This window comes from Hyla sarda, chromosome 3 (genome assembly GCF_029499605.1).
Source record: "Hyla sarda isolate aHylSar1 chromosome 3, aHylSar1.hap1, whole genome shotgun sequence".
Taxonomy (NCBI): domain Eukaryota; kingdom Metazoa; phylum Chordata; class Amphibia; order Anura; family Hylidae; genus Hyla; species Hyla sarda.
Genome location: NC_079191.1, coordinates 430,921,370 through 430,933,810, shown reverse-complemented (window position 1 = coordinate 430,933,810; position 12,441 = coordinate 430,921,370). Strand labels below are relative to the sequence as shown.

The following is a 12,441-nucleotide window of genomic DNA, read 5'->3' as shown; positions in this document are numbered from 1 at the left end:
CAAAACAACAACTCCCAGCATGTTGGACTATATAGTAGTATTTAGTATAGGTCAGTGTTTCCAAACCAGAGTGCCTCCAGCGGTTGCAAAACAACAACTCCCAGCATGTTGGACTATATAGTAGTATTTAGTATAGGTCAGTGTTTCCAAACCAGAGTGCCTCCAGCTGTTGCAAAACTACAACTCCCAGCATGCCCGGACAGCCAACGGCTGTCCGGGCATGCTGGGAGTTGTAGTTTTGCAACAGCTGGAGGCACTCTGGTTGAGAAACACTGGTATAGTATATGGTGTAACATTTCTGGTAGTACCAAATACCAACCACTGCATTGCCGGTATTTCTAATATAAAAATACCGTCAGGGTGGCCAAAATACCGGATGTGCCGCTAAAGTACCGGCCAGGCGGCAACCCTAGTTGTATGGTGCCATCATTTTCTACCCCATAACCCAAATATAATATGAAGAACTGGAGGCTGTAGCAACACTGGTATATGTAATAGTTGTAATAGTGATGAGCGGCAGGGGCCATATTCGAATTTTCGATATTTCGCGAATATATTTACGATTATTCGTCCTATATTCGCGAAATGTGCATATTTGCTATGTTCATTCACTTTTTTTTCCATGCGTAAATTTGCATTAAAACTCGCATGTGAAAAAAAATAAAATAAATAAATAAAACGAATATTCGTAATTACGAATATCTAGCACTATATTCCAAATTAGAGATGAGCGAACTTACAGTAAATTCGATTCGTCACGAACTTGTCAGCTCGGCGGTTGCTGACTTTTCCTGCATAAATTAGTTCAGCTTTCCGGTGCTCCCGTGGGCTGGAAAAGGTGGATACATTCCTAGGAGACTCTTTCCTAGGACTGCATCCACCTTTTCCAGCCACCGGAGCACTGGAAAGCTGAACTGATTTATACAAGATAAGTCATCAACTGCCGAGCCGAGAAGTTCGTGACGAATCGAATTTACTGTAAGTTCGCTCATCTCTATTCAAAATATTCGTGAAAAAAATTTGCATTAAGAATATTCGTGCTCAACACTAATATGTAATAGATTATCTTCCAGCTCCTCAGTAACAGGATGAGAACTTGGCGTCTGGCGCCTTCCCAGCCGGGGTATTATGAAAAACCAGTTTTAGCGACAGGTGATGGCACAAGGCAGATATGTTGGTTCTGCAGAGAATTCTCCGCACACTGTCCATGGCCGGGATACACAGGGAATTCCCCGCAGCTGGCACCCATCGCATAAACACAATCCTCCAATACTACGGGGACACGGGAACTGGCTGGGAACCAGAAAGAGAACCATTAGGCGGTAATGTCCTGGCACAATGAGGCCACTGGAATAGCAGGGACAAGGGCACCGTGTGGGGTCACTATGAGTGCCCAAATCATAATATAATGTATGTACACAGTGACCCCACCAGCAGAATAGTGAGTACAGCTCTGGAGTATAATACAGGATATAACTCAGGATCAGTACAGGATAAATAATGTAATGTATGTACACAGTGACCTCACCAGCAGAATAGGGAGTACAGCTCTGGAGTATAATACAGGATATAACTCAGGATCAGTACAGGATAAATAATGTAATGTATGTACACAGTGATCTCACCAGCAGAATAGTGAGTACAGCTCTGGAGTATAATACAGGATATAACTCAGGATCAGTACAGGATAAGTAATGTAATGTGTGTACACAGTGACCTCACCAGCAGAATAGTGAGTACAGCTCTGGAGTATAATACAGGATATAACTCAGGATCAGTACAGGATAAGTAATGTAATGTATGTACACAGTGACCTCACCAGCAGAATAGTGAGTACAGCTCTGGGGTATAATACAGGATATAACTCAGGATCAGTACAGGATAAGTAATGTAATGTATGTACATAGTGACCTCACCAGCAGAATAGTGAGTACAGCTCTGGGGTATAATACAGGATATAACTCAGGGTCAGTACAGGATAAGTAATGTAATGTATGTACACAGTGACCTCACCAGCAGAATAGTGGGTACAGCTCTGGAGTATAATACAGGATATAACTCAGGATCAGTACAGGATAAGTAATGTAATGTATGTACACAGTGACCTCACCAGCAGAATCGTGAGTACAGCTCTGGAGTATAATACAGGATATAACTCAGGATCAGTACAGGATAAGTAATGTAATGTATGTACACAGTGACCTCACCAGCAGAATAGTGAGTACAGCTCTGGGGTATAATACAGGATATATCTCAGGATCAGTACAGGATAAGTAATGTAATGTATATACACACTGATCTCACCAGCAGAATAGTGAGTACAGCTCTGGAGTATAATACAGGATATAACTCAGGATCAGTACAGGATAAGTAATGTAATGTATGTACACAGTGACCTCACCAGCAGAATAGTGAGTACAGCTCTGGAGTATAATACAGGATATAACTCAGGATCAGTACAAAATCAGTAATGTAATGTATATACACCGTGATCTAAATATACAGTTATGTCTAGCACAGTTGGTTCTGGCTGTAATATACAGGTAACATTTGGCTGCTCTGAACAGGCAAGGAAACAATATCCAGTCATTTAACCCCTTAAATAGCACAGTCAATAACATCTGTGGCATCTAGATGGCTATAGAGATGGAGGAGTTCATTGGTGCCCTGTGGGGGTATCGCCATAGCTATATGCCTATAAGATTGCCTTAGTGCATTATGGAATCACATTGGGACTAAAAAAAAATAAAGAAATTGGGCAATTTTTTTGTTTTAGTGCAGGACAGGCTAATTTTTGACAAAAGTATTGGCCCCCCCGTTGTGTAACACCCCTTGACCTATGTCCGCATACAAGTGCGCTCTGTATATATAGTAGTCACAATGGTTGGTACGAGGCTCACACCTCTCATTGTCCCCGATGTTGTCATGTCGCTGCTTGGTTTATCCATATACTAAAGGTCACCACGTATTGTAGTGCCGGGCGTCAGCAAGATCACACACTGTCAGCAAACTGACTGACAGCTGGTAACTAATACAACTAGAGATGAGCGAACTTACAGTAATTCGATTCGTCACGAACTTCTCGGCTCGGCAGTTGATGACTTATCCTGCATAAATTAGTTCAGCCTTCAGGTGCTCCCGTGGGCTGGAAAAGGTGGATACAGTCCTAGGAAAGAGTCTCCAGCCCAACAGAGCACCGGAAAGCTGAACTAATTTATGCAGGAAAAGTCATCAACTGCCGAGCCGAGAAGTTTGTGACGAATCGAATTTACTGTAAGTTCGCTCATCTCTAAATACAACCATCAGTAATACAGTATATATAGATTGTATAATACTGTACTATAGTATAGGACAGGGCTCCCCAACCCATGGCTCTCCAGCTGTTTCAAAATGACAACTCCAAGCATGCCCTAAAAACCTGTGGCTCTCCAGATGTTGCAGAACTACAACACCCAGCATACCCTACAAATCTTAGCATGTCCTAACAACCTGTGTTCTTTTTAGCTGTAGCAAAACTACAACTCTCAGCATGTTCTAATAACATGTGGCTCTCTGTTTTAAAACTACAACTCCCAGCATACCCTACAAATCCCAGAATATCCTAACAACCTGTGCCTTTCCAGCAGTTGCAAAACTACAATTCTCAGCATACCCAAACATCCTGCGCCTTTCCAGCTGTTGCAGAACTACAACTCCCAGCATACCCTAGAAATTTTAGAATATTCTAACAACCTGTGTCTTTCCAACTGTTGCAAAACTACAACTCCCAGCATACCCTACAAATCCTAGAACAGTGGTCTCTAACCTGCGGACCTCCAGATGTTGCAAAACTACAACTCCAAGCATGCCCGGACAGCCGTTGGCTGTACGGGCATGCTGGGAGTTGTAGTTTTGCAACATCTGGAGGTCCACAGGTTGAAAACCACTGTCCTAGAATATCCTACCAACCTGTGTCTTTACAGCAGTTGCAAAACTACAACTCCCAGCATGCCCTAACAACCTGCGTCTTTCCAGCTGTTGCAAAATGACAACTCCCAGCATGCCCTAACAACTTGTCGCCCTCCCACTGTTTGAAAACGACAACTCCCAACTTGCTATAAGACAATAATGGCCAACCCCTAGCTCTGCAGCGGGTGCAGAAGTAGAACTCCCAGCATGCTTTAACAACTCTTGGCTCTAAAGCTGTTGCAAAACTACAACTCCCAGCATGCACTTACAACCTGTGGCTCTCTGGATGCTTTAAAATGACAACTCTCATCACACCCTACAACTCCCAGCATGCTCTAACTAATTGTGTTTTTCCAACAGTGGCAATACTACAACTCCCAGCATGCCCAAACAACCTATGCCTCTCCAACTGTTGCTAAACTACAACTCCCAGCATGTCTTGACAACTGGTGTCTTTCCAGATGATGCCAAACTACAACTCCCAGCATGCCCAAACAACCAATGCCTCTGCAACTGTTGCTAAACTACAACTCCCAGCATGCTCAAACAACCCATGCCTCTGCAACAGTCCGTTTTGCGCATTATACAGGTTTGTCCGTTTTTTTACCCGTACCCAAAACCGTACTCTACCAAATTTTTTGGGTCCGGGTGAAAAACCGTATTAAACTGTATAAGTTTTTTAAAAAATATGGGAGTCAATAGGAAACATACAGAACCATGTGTGCTCACAGTTCCATCTGGTTTGCACCATACGGTTTTTGACTTTGCACAGTTTTTTTTTTTCTTGGAATTTCAATCAAACAAGTGAAACTTTATTCATAATGGAGTGAAAAGTTAAAAACTTATAAGTTTTTTTTCTTAAAAAACTGATGCAGCCGGACATCATTTTTCAAACCATATACGGATTAAAATTTGTACACACGTTTTGATACAGTTTAGTCCGGTTTTGTGGAATCAGTTACGGGAAAAAAACGTAGTGTGAATGCAGCCTAACAGAGTTTTCCCAAACAGTGTGTCTCCAGCTGTTGCAAAACTGCAACTCCCAGCATGCCCGGACAGCCAACGGCTTACCTGGTATAGATAAGCTTATAGGGTGGGATACTGTCAATTAAGCTGCTGTATCTAAGTCTTCAATGTTTGATACTATTGTTAAGCTAGTGTAACTAAACCTATAGTATGTGACACTGTCTGCTGAGATGGTGTATCGCGTATGATACAGCCTGTCGTGTGTGATACTTTCTGTTAAACTGGTGTATCTAAGCCAATCATGTATGATACTGTCTGCTCAGCTTGTGTATCTAGACCCATCAGGTCTGACACTGTCTACTGAACTGGGATATCTCAGCCTGTCATGCGTGATACTTTCTGCAGAGCTGGTGTATCTAAGCCTATCATGTGTGATACTGTATAATGAGCATGTATATCATGTATAATACTGTCTGCACAGCTTGTGTATCAAAAACCATCAGGTCTGACACCGTCTACCGAATTGGGATATCTCAGCCAGTCATATGTGATACTTCCTGTTAAGCTGGTGTATCTAAGTTTATCATGTGTGATACTGTATAATGAGAATGTATATCACATATGATACTGTCTGCACAGCTTGTGTATCTAAACCCATCAGATCTGACACTGTCTTCAGAACTGGTATATCTCAGCCTGTCATATGTGATACTTTCCGTTAAGCTGGTGTATCTAAGCCTATCATGTGTGATACTGTCTGCTTAGAATGTATATCATGTATGATACAGTCTGCTCAGCTTGTGTATCTAAACCCATCAGGTCTGGCACTGTCTGCCAAACTGGGATATCTCAGCCTGTCATGCGTGATACTTTCTGCAGAGCTGGTGTATCTAAGCCTATCATGTATAATGTATAACTGTATAGTGAGAATGTATATCGTGTGTGATACTGTGTGCTCAGCTTGTGTATCTAAACCCATCAGGTCTGACACTGTCTACTAAACTGGGATATCTCAGCCTGTCATGTGTGATACTTTCTTTTAAGCTGGTGTATCTAAGCCTATTATGTGTGATACTGTCTGCTTACATGGTATATCATGTATAATACTATCTGCTCAGCTTGTGTATCTAAACCCATCAGGTTTGTCACTGTCTACCGAACTGGTATATCTCAGCCTGTCATGTGTGATACTTCCTGTTAAGCTGGTGTATCTAAGCCTATCATGTATAATACTGTATAATGAGAATGTATATCACATATAATACTGTCTGCACAGCTTGTGTATCTAAACCCATCAGGTCTGACACTGTCTGCAGAACTGGGATATCTCAGCCTGTCATATGTGATACTTTCTGTTAAGATAGTGTATCTAAGCATATCGTGTGTGATACTGTCTGCACAGTTTGTGTATCTAAGCCCATTAGATCTGACACTGTCTACCAAACTGGGATATCTCAGCTTGTCATGTGTGGTACTTTCTGCAGAACTGGTGTATCTCAGCTTATCATGTACAATACTGTATAATGAGAACGTATATAACATATGATACTGTCTGCATAGCTTGTGTATCTAAACCCATCAGGTCTTACACTGTCTACCGAACTGGTATATCTCAGCTTGTCATGTGATACTTTCTGTTAAACTGGTGTATCTAAGCATATCATGTGTGATACTGTCTGCTTTAATGGTATATCATGTATAATACTGTCTGCATAGCTTGTGTATCTAAACCCATCAGGTCTGACGCTGTCTACCTAACTGGTATATCTCAGCCTGTCATATGTGATACTTTCTGTTAAGCTGGTGTATCTAAGCATAACATGTGTGATACTGTCTTCTTAGATGGAAAATCATGTATGATACTGTCTGCACAGCTTGTGTATCTAAGCCCATTAGATCTGATACTTTCTATCAAACTGTGATATCTCAGCCTGTCATGTGTGATACTTTCTGCAGAACTGGTGTATCTAAGCCTATCATGTGTGATACTGTATAATGAGAACATATATCACGTATGATGCTGTCTGCACAGTTTGTGTATCTAAACCCATCAGGTCTGACACTGTCTACCGGACTGGTATATCTCAGCCTGTCATGTGTGATACTTTCTGCAGAACTGGTGTATCTCAGCCTATCATGTGTGATACTGTATAATGAGAACGTATATAACATATGATACTGTCTGCACAGTTTGTGTATCTAAACCCATCAGGTCTGACACTGTCTACCGAACTGATATATCTCAGCCTGTCATGTGTGATACTTTCTGCAGAACTGGTGTATCTCAGCCTACCATGTGTTATACTGTATAATGTGAACGTATATAACATATGATACTGTCTGCACAGCTTGTGTATCTAAGCCCATCAGACCTGACACTGTCTACCGAACTGGTATATTTCAGCCTGTCATGTGTGATACTTTCTGCAGAACTGGTGTATCTAAGCCTATCATGTGTGATACTGTATAATGAGAACGTATATCACGTATAATACTGTCTACATAGCTTGTGTATCTAAACTCATCGGGTCTGACACTGTCTACCAAACTGGTATATCTAAGCCTATCATGTGTGATACTGTCTGCTCAGCTTGTGTATCTAAACCCATCAGGTCTGACGCTGTCTACTGAACTGGTATATCTCAGCCTGTCATATGTGATACTTTCTGCAGAGCTGGTGTATCTAAGCCTATCATGTGTGATACTTTCTACTGAGATGGTATATCATGTATAATACTGTCTGCTCAGCTTGTGTATCTAAACCATCAGATCTGACACTGTCTACCGAACTGGGATATCTCAGCCTGTTATTTGTGATACTTTCTGCAGAACTGTTGTATCTAAGCCTATCATGTGTGATACTGTCTGCTGAGATGGTGTATCTCAGCCTGTTATATGTCATACTTTCTGCAGAACTAATGTATGTAAGTCTATCGTGTGTGATACCGTCTGCTGAGATGGGGTATCTCAGCCTGTGATGTGTGATACTTTCTGCAGAACTGGTGTATCTAAGCCTATCGTGTGTGATACGGTATAATGAGAAGGTATGTCACGTATGATACTGTCTGCTCAGCTTGTGTCTACCGAACTGGTATATCTCAGCCTCTCATGTTGTCGGGCTGTTTGATACTTTCTGCAGAACTGGTGTATCTAAGCCTATCATGTGTGATACTGTCTGCTGAGATGGTGTATCTCAGCCTGTTATATGTCATACTTTCTGCAGAACTGGTGTATGTAAGCCTATCATGTGTGATACTGTCTGCTGAGATGGTGTATCTCAGCCTGTGATGTGTGATACTTTCTGCAGAACTGGTGTATCTAAGCCTATCATGTGTGATACTGTATAATGAGAAGGTATATCACGTATGATATCGTCCGCTCAGCTTGTGTCTACCGAACTGGTATATCTCAGCCTGTCATGTTGTCGGGCTGTTTGGTACTTTCTGCAGAACTGGTGTATCTAAGCCTATCATGTGTGATACTGTCTGCTGAGATGGTGTATCTCAGCCTGTTATATGTCATACTTTCTGCAGAACTCATGTATGTAAGCCTATCGTGTGTGATACTGTCTGCTGAGATGGTGTATCTCAGCCTGTGATGTGTGATACTTTCTGCAGAACTGGTGTATCTAAGCCTATCATGTGTGATACTGTATAATGAGAAGGTATATCACATATGATACCGTCCGCTCAGCTTGTGTCTACCGAACTGGTATATCTCAGCCTGTCATGTTGTCGGGCTGTTTGATACTTTCTGCAGAACTGGTGTATCTAAGCCTATCATGTGTGATACTGTCTGCTGAGATGGTGTATCTCAGCCTGTTATATGTCATACTTTCTGCAGAACTAATGTATGTAAGCCTATCGTGTGTGATACCGTCTGCTGAGATGGTGTAACTCAGCCTGTGATGTGTGATACTTTCTGCAGAACTGGTGTATCTAAGCCTATCATGTGTGATACTGTATAATGAGAAGGTATATCACGTATGATAACGTCCGCTCAGCTTGTGTCTACCGAACTGGTATATCTCAGCCTGTCATGTTGTCGGGCTGTTTGATACTTTCTGCAGAACTGGTGTATCTAAGCCTATCATGTGTGATACTGTCTGCTGAGATGGTGTATCTCAGCCTGTTATATGTCATACTTTCTGCAGAACTGGTGTATCTAAGCCTATCATGTGTGATACTGTCTGCTGAGATGGTGTATCTCAGCCTGTGATGTGTGATACTTTCTGCAGAACTGGTGTATCTAAGCCTATCATGTGTGATACTGTATAATGAGAAGGTATATCACGTATGATATCGTCCGCTCAGCTTGTTTCTACCGAACTGGTATATCTCAGCCTCTCATGTTGTCGGGCTGTTTGATACTTTCTGCAGAACTGGTGTATCTAAGCCTATCATGTGTGATACTGTCTGCTGAGATGGTGTATCTCAGCCTCTTATATGTCATACTTTCTGCAGAACTGGTGTATCTAAGCCTATCATGTGTGATACTGTCTGCTGAGATGGTGTATCTCAGCCTGTGATGTGTGATACTTTCTGCAGAACTGGTGTATCTAAGCCTATCATGTGTGATACTGTATAATGAGAAGGTATATCACGTATGATACCGTCCGCTCAGCTTGTGTCTACCGAACTGGTATATCTCAGCCTGTCATGTTGTCGGGCTGTTTGATACTTTCTGCAGAACTGGTGTATCTAAGCCTATCATGTGTGATACTGTCTGCTGAGATGGTGTATCTCAGCCTGTTATATGTCATACTTTCTGCAGAACTAATGTATGTAAGCCTATCGTGTGCGATACCGTCTGCTGAGATGGTGTATCTCAGCCTGTGATGTGTGATACTTTCTGCAGAACTGGTGTATCTAAGCCTATCATGTGTGATACTGTATAATGAGAAGGTATATCACGTATGATATCGTCCGCTCAGCTTGTGTCTACCGAACTGGTATATCTCAGCCTCTCATGTTGTCGGGCTGTTTGATACTTTCTGCAGAACTGGTGTATCTAAGCCTATCATGTGTGATACTGTCTGCTGAGATGGTGTATCTCAGCCTCTTATATGTCATACTTTCTGCAGAACTGGTGTATGTAAGCCTATCATGTGTGATACTGTCTGCTGAGATGGTGTATCTCAGCCTGTGATGTGTGATACTTTCTGCAGAACTGGTGTATCTAAGCCTATCATGTGTGATACTGTATAATGAGAAGGTATATCACGTATGATACCGTCCGCTCAGCTTGTGTCTACCGAACTGGTATATCTCAGCCTGTCATGTTGTCGGGCTGTTTGATACTTTCTGCAGAACTGGTGTATCTAAGCCTATCATGTGTGATACTGTCTGCTGAGATGGTGTATCTCAGCCTGTTATATGTCATACTTTCTGCAGAACTAATGTATGTAAGCCTATCGTGTGTGATACTGTCTGCTGAGATGGTGTATCTCAGCCTGTGATGTGTGATACTTTCTGCAGAACTGGTGTATCTAAGCCTATCATGTGTGATACTGTATAATGAGAAGGTAGATCACGTATGATACCGTCCGCTCAGCTTGTGTCTACCGAACTGGTATATCTCAGCCTGTCATGTTGTCAGGCTGTTTGATACTTTGGTGTATCTAAGCCTATCATGTGTGATACTGTTTCACCGTCCATCATCAGGCAACAAGTTTGCGATCAACCTGTCTGTCAAATGAGGGTAAATATTGTAACGTGAGACTAGTGCACCGTCCGCCGCCATCGTACCCACACAGGGCACCCCCACTCATACCTGTGCCCCAAGACCACCCCTACATTTGTACAGTACTGCCATGTATGTGTATCTAAGCCAGTGTTTCCCAACCAGTGTGCCTCCAGCTGTTGCAAAACTACAACTCCCAGCATGCCCGGACAGCCAACGGCTGTCCGGGCATGCTGGGAGTTGTAGTTTTGCAACAGCTGGAGGCACCCCGGTTGGGAAACTCTGATCTAAGCACAGTGTGATACGCCTTACCTGTGCCAGAGGCGACTCCAGGACTTAGCCCCTGGTCCCCGTCTCCTCGGTCCCTTCCTCCTTGGTCGCCGACTCCTTTTCTTCTGTAAGAATCCTGTTCTGGGGTCAGATTCCAGCCCGGGGGTCCATGATGTGCAGATCAGCCGCTCGCTCGTCTCTTTGTGCCTCCCTGCTGTGTTTGTTCTGTGTTTGTAGCAGGAAGGAAGTTGTGTAGTTTGTCTGGGGCCGAGCTCTACAAGCTTCCTTGTGCTGGGGGAACTGAGAAAGTTTCCATTGTCAGACACACTGCGCCCTGACTGCAGCTCTCGCCACCGCCGCAGACGCACAGCGCTTTTCTCTGCTCCGCCATCCAATCGCGGGGATGGAGAGGAGGACACAAGAGTCCTGTGTATAAGGAGAGAATAGAGGATTACAGGGATGGAGAGGAGGACACAACAGTCCTGTGTATAAGGAGAGAATAGAGGAATACAGGGATGGAGAGGAGGATACAACAGTCCTGTGTATAAGGAGAGAATAGAGGATTACAGGGATGGCTGCCCCGGGGGCCCCTGTATATACTCCAGATACTCTTATAGAGGGGTATAAGAAATACTGGGATGGAGAGGAGGACACAAGAGTCCTGTGTATAAGGAGAGAATAGAGGATTACAGGGATGGCTGCCCCGGGGCCCCTGTATATACTCCAGATACTCTTATAGAGGGAATACAGGGATGGCTGCCCCGGGGCCCCTGTATATACTCCAGATACTCTTATAGAGGGAATACAGGGATGGCTGCCCCGGGGCCCCTGTATATACTCCAGATACTCTTATAGAGGGAATACAGGGATGGCTGCCCCGGGGGCCCCTGTATATACTCCCAATACTGTTATAGAGGGGTATAAGAAATACTGGGATGGAGAGGAGGATACAACAGTCCTGTGTATAAGGAGAGAATAGAGGATTACAGGGATGGCTGCCCCGGGGGCCCCTGTATATACTCCAGATACTCTTATAGAGGGGTATAAGAAATACAGGGATGGAGAGGAGGACACAAGAGTCCTGTGTATAAGGAGAGAATAGAGGAATACAGGGATGGAGAGGAGGATACAACAGTCCTGTGTATAAGGAGAGAATAGAGGATTACAGGGATGGCTGCCCCGGGGCCCCTGTATATACTCCAGATACTCTTATAGAGGGAATACAGGGATGGCTGCCCCGGGGGCCCCTGTAAATACTCCAGATACTCTTATAGAGGGGTATAAGAAATACAGGGATGTAAAGGAGGATACAACAGTCCTGTGTATAAGGAGAGAATAGAGGATTACAGGGATGGCTGCCCCGGGGCCCCTGTATATACTCCAGATACTGTTATAGATGGGTATAAGAAATACTGGTGTGGTGTCTCGGTACCGCATCCTATTCGGTACCTTTTTATATAAGTCCCCATAGCCAGAGTCCCTAGGACGTCGGGGTTCTTCTTAACTAGCCCGCCCCTAGTCACCTCTCATCTAGGTATTAGTCATCTAATAATTCTTTAGGATTTGTACATATAT

At 43.4% G+C, this 12,441-nt stretch overlaps 1 protein-coding gene across 1 annotated transcript in view; it reads right to left on the bottom strand.

Annotated features, from left to right (window-relative positions):
* Window positions 1-11,546, bottom strand: part of ITPKB (inositol-trisphosphate 3-kinase B) — a 135,357-nt gene extending 123,811 nt beyond the window's left edge. The window contains exon 1 of the mRNA XM_056568488.1: window positions 10,909-11,546. The gene's annotated coding sequence lies outside the window, so the exon portion shown is untranslated. The remainder of the gene's footprint in view (window positions 1-10,908) is intronic.
* Window positions 11,547-12,441: the final 895 nt, after the last annotated feature.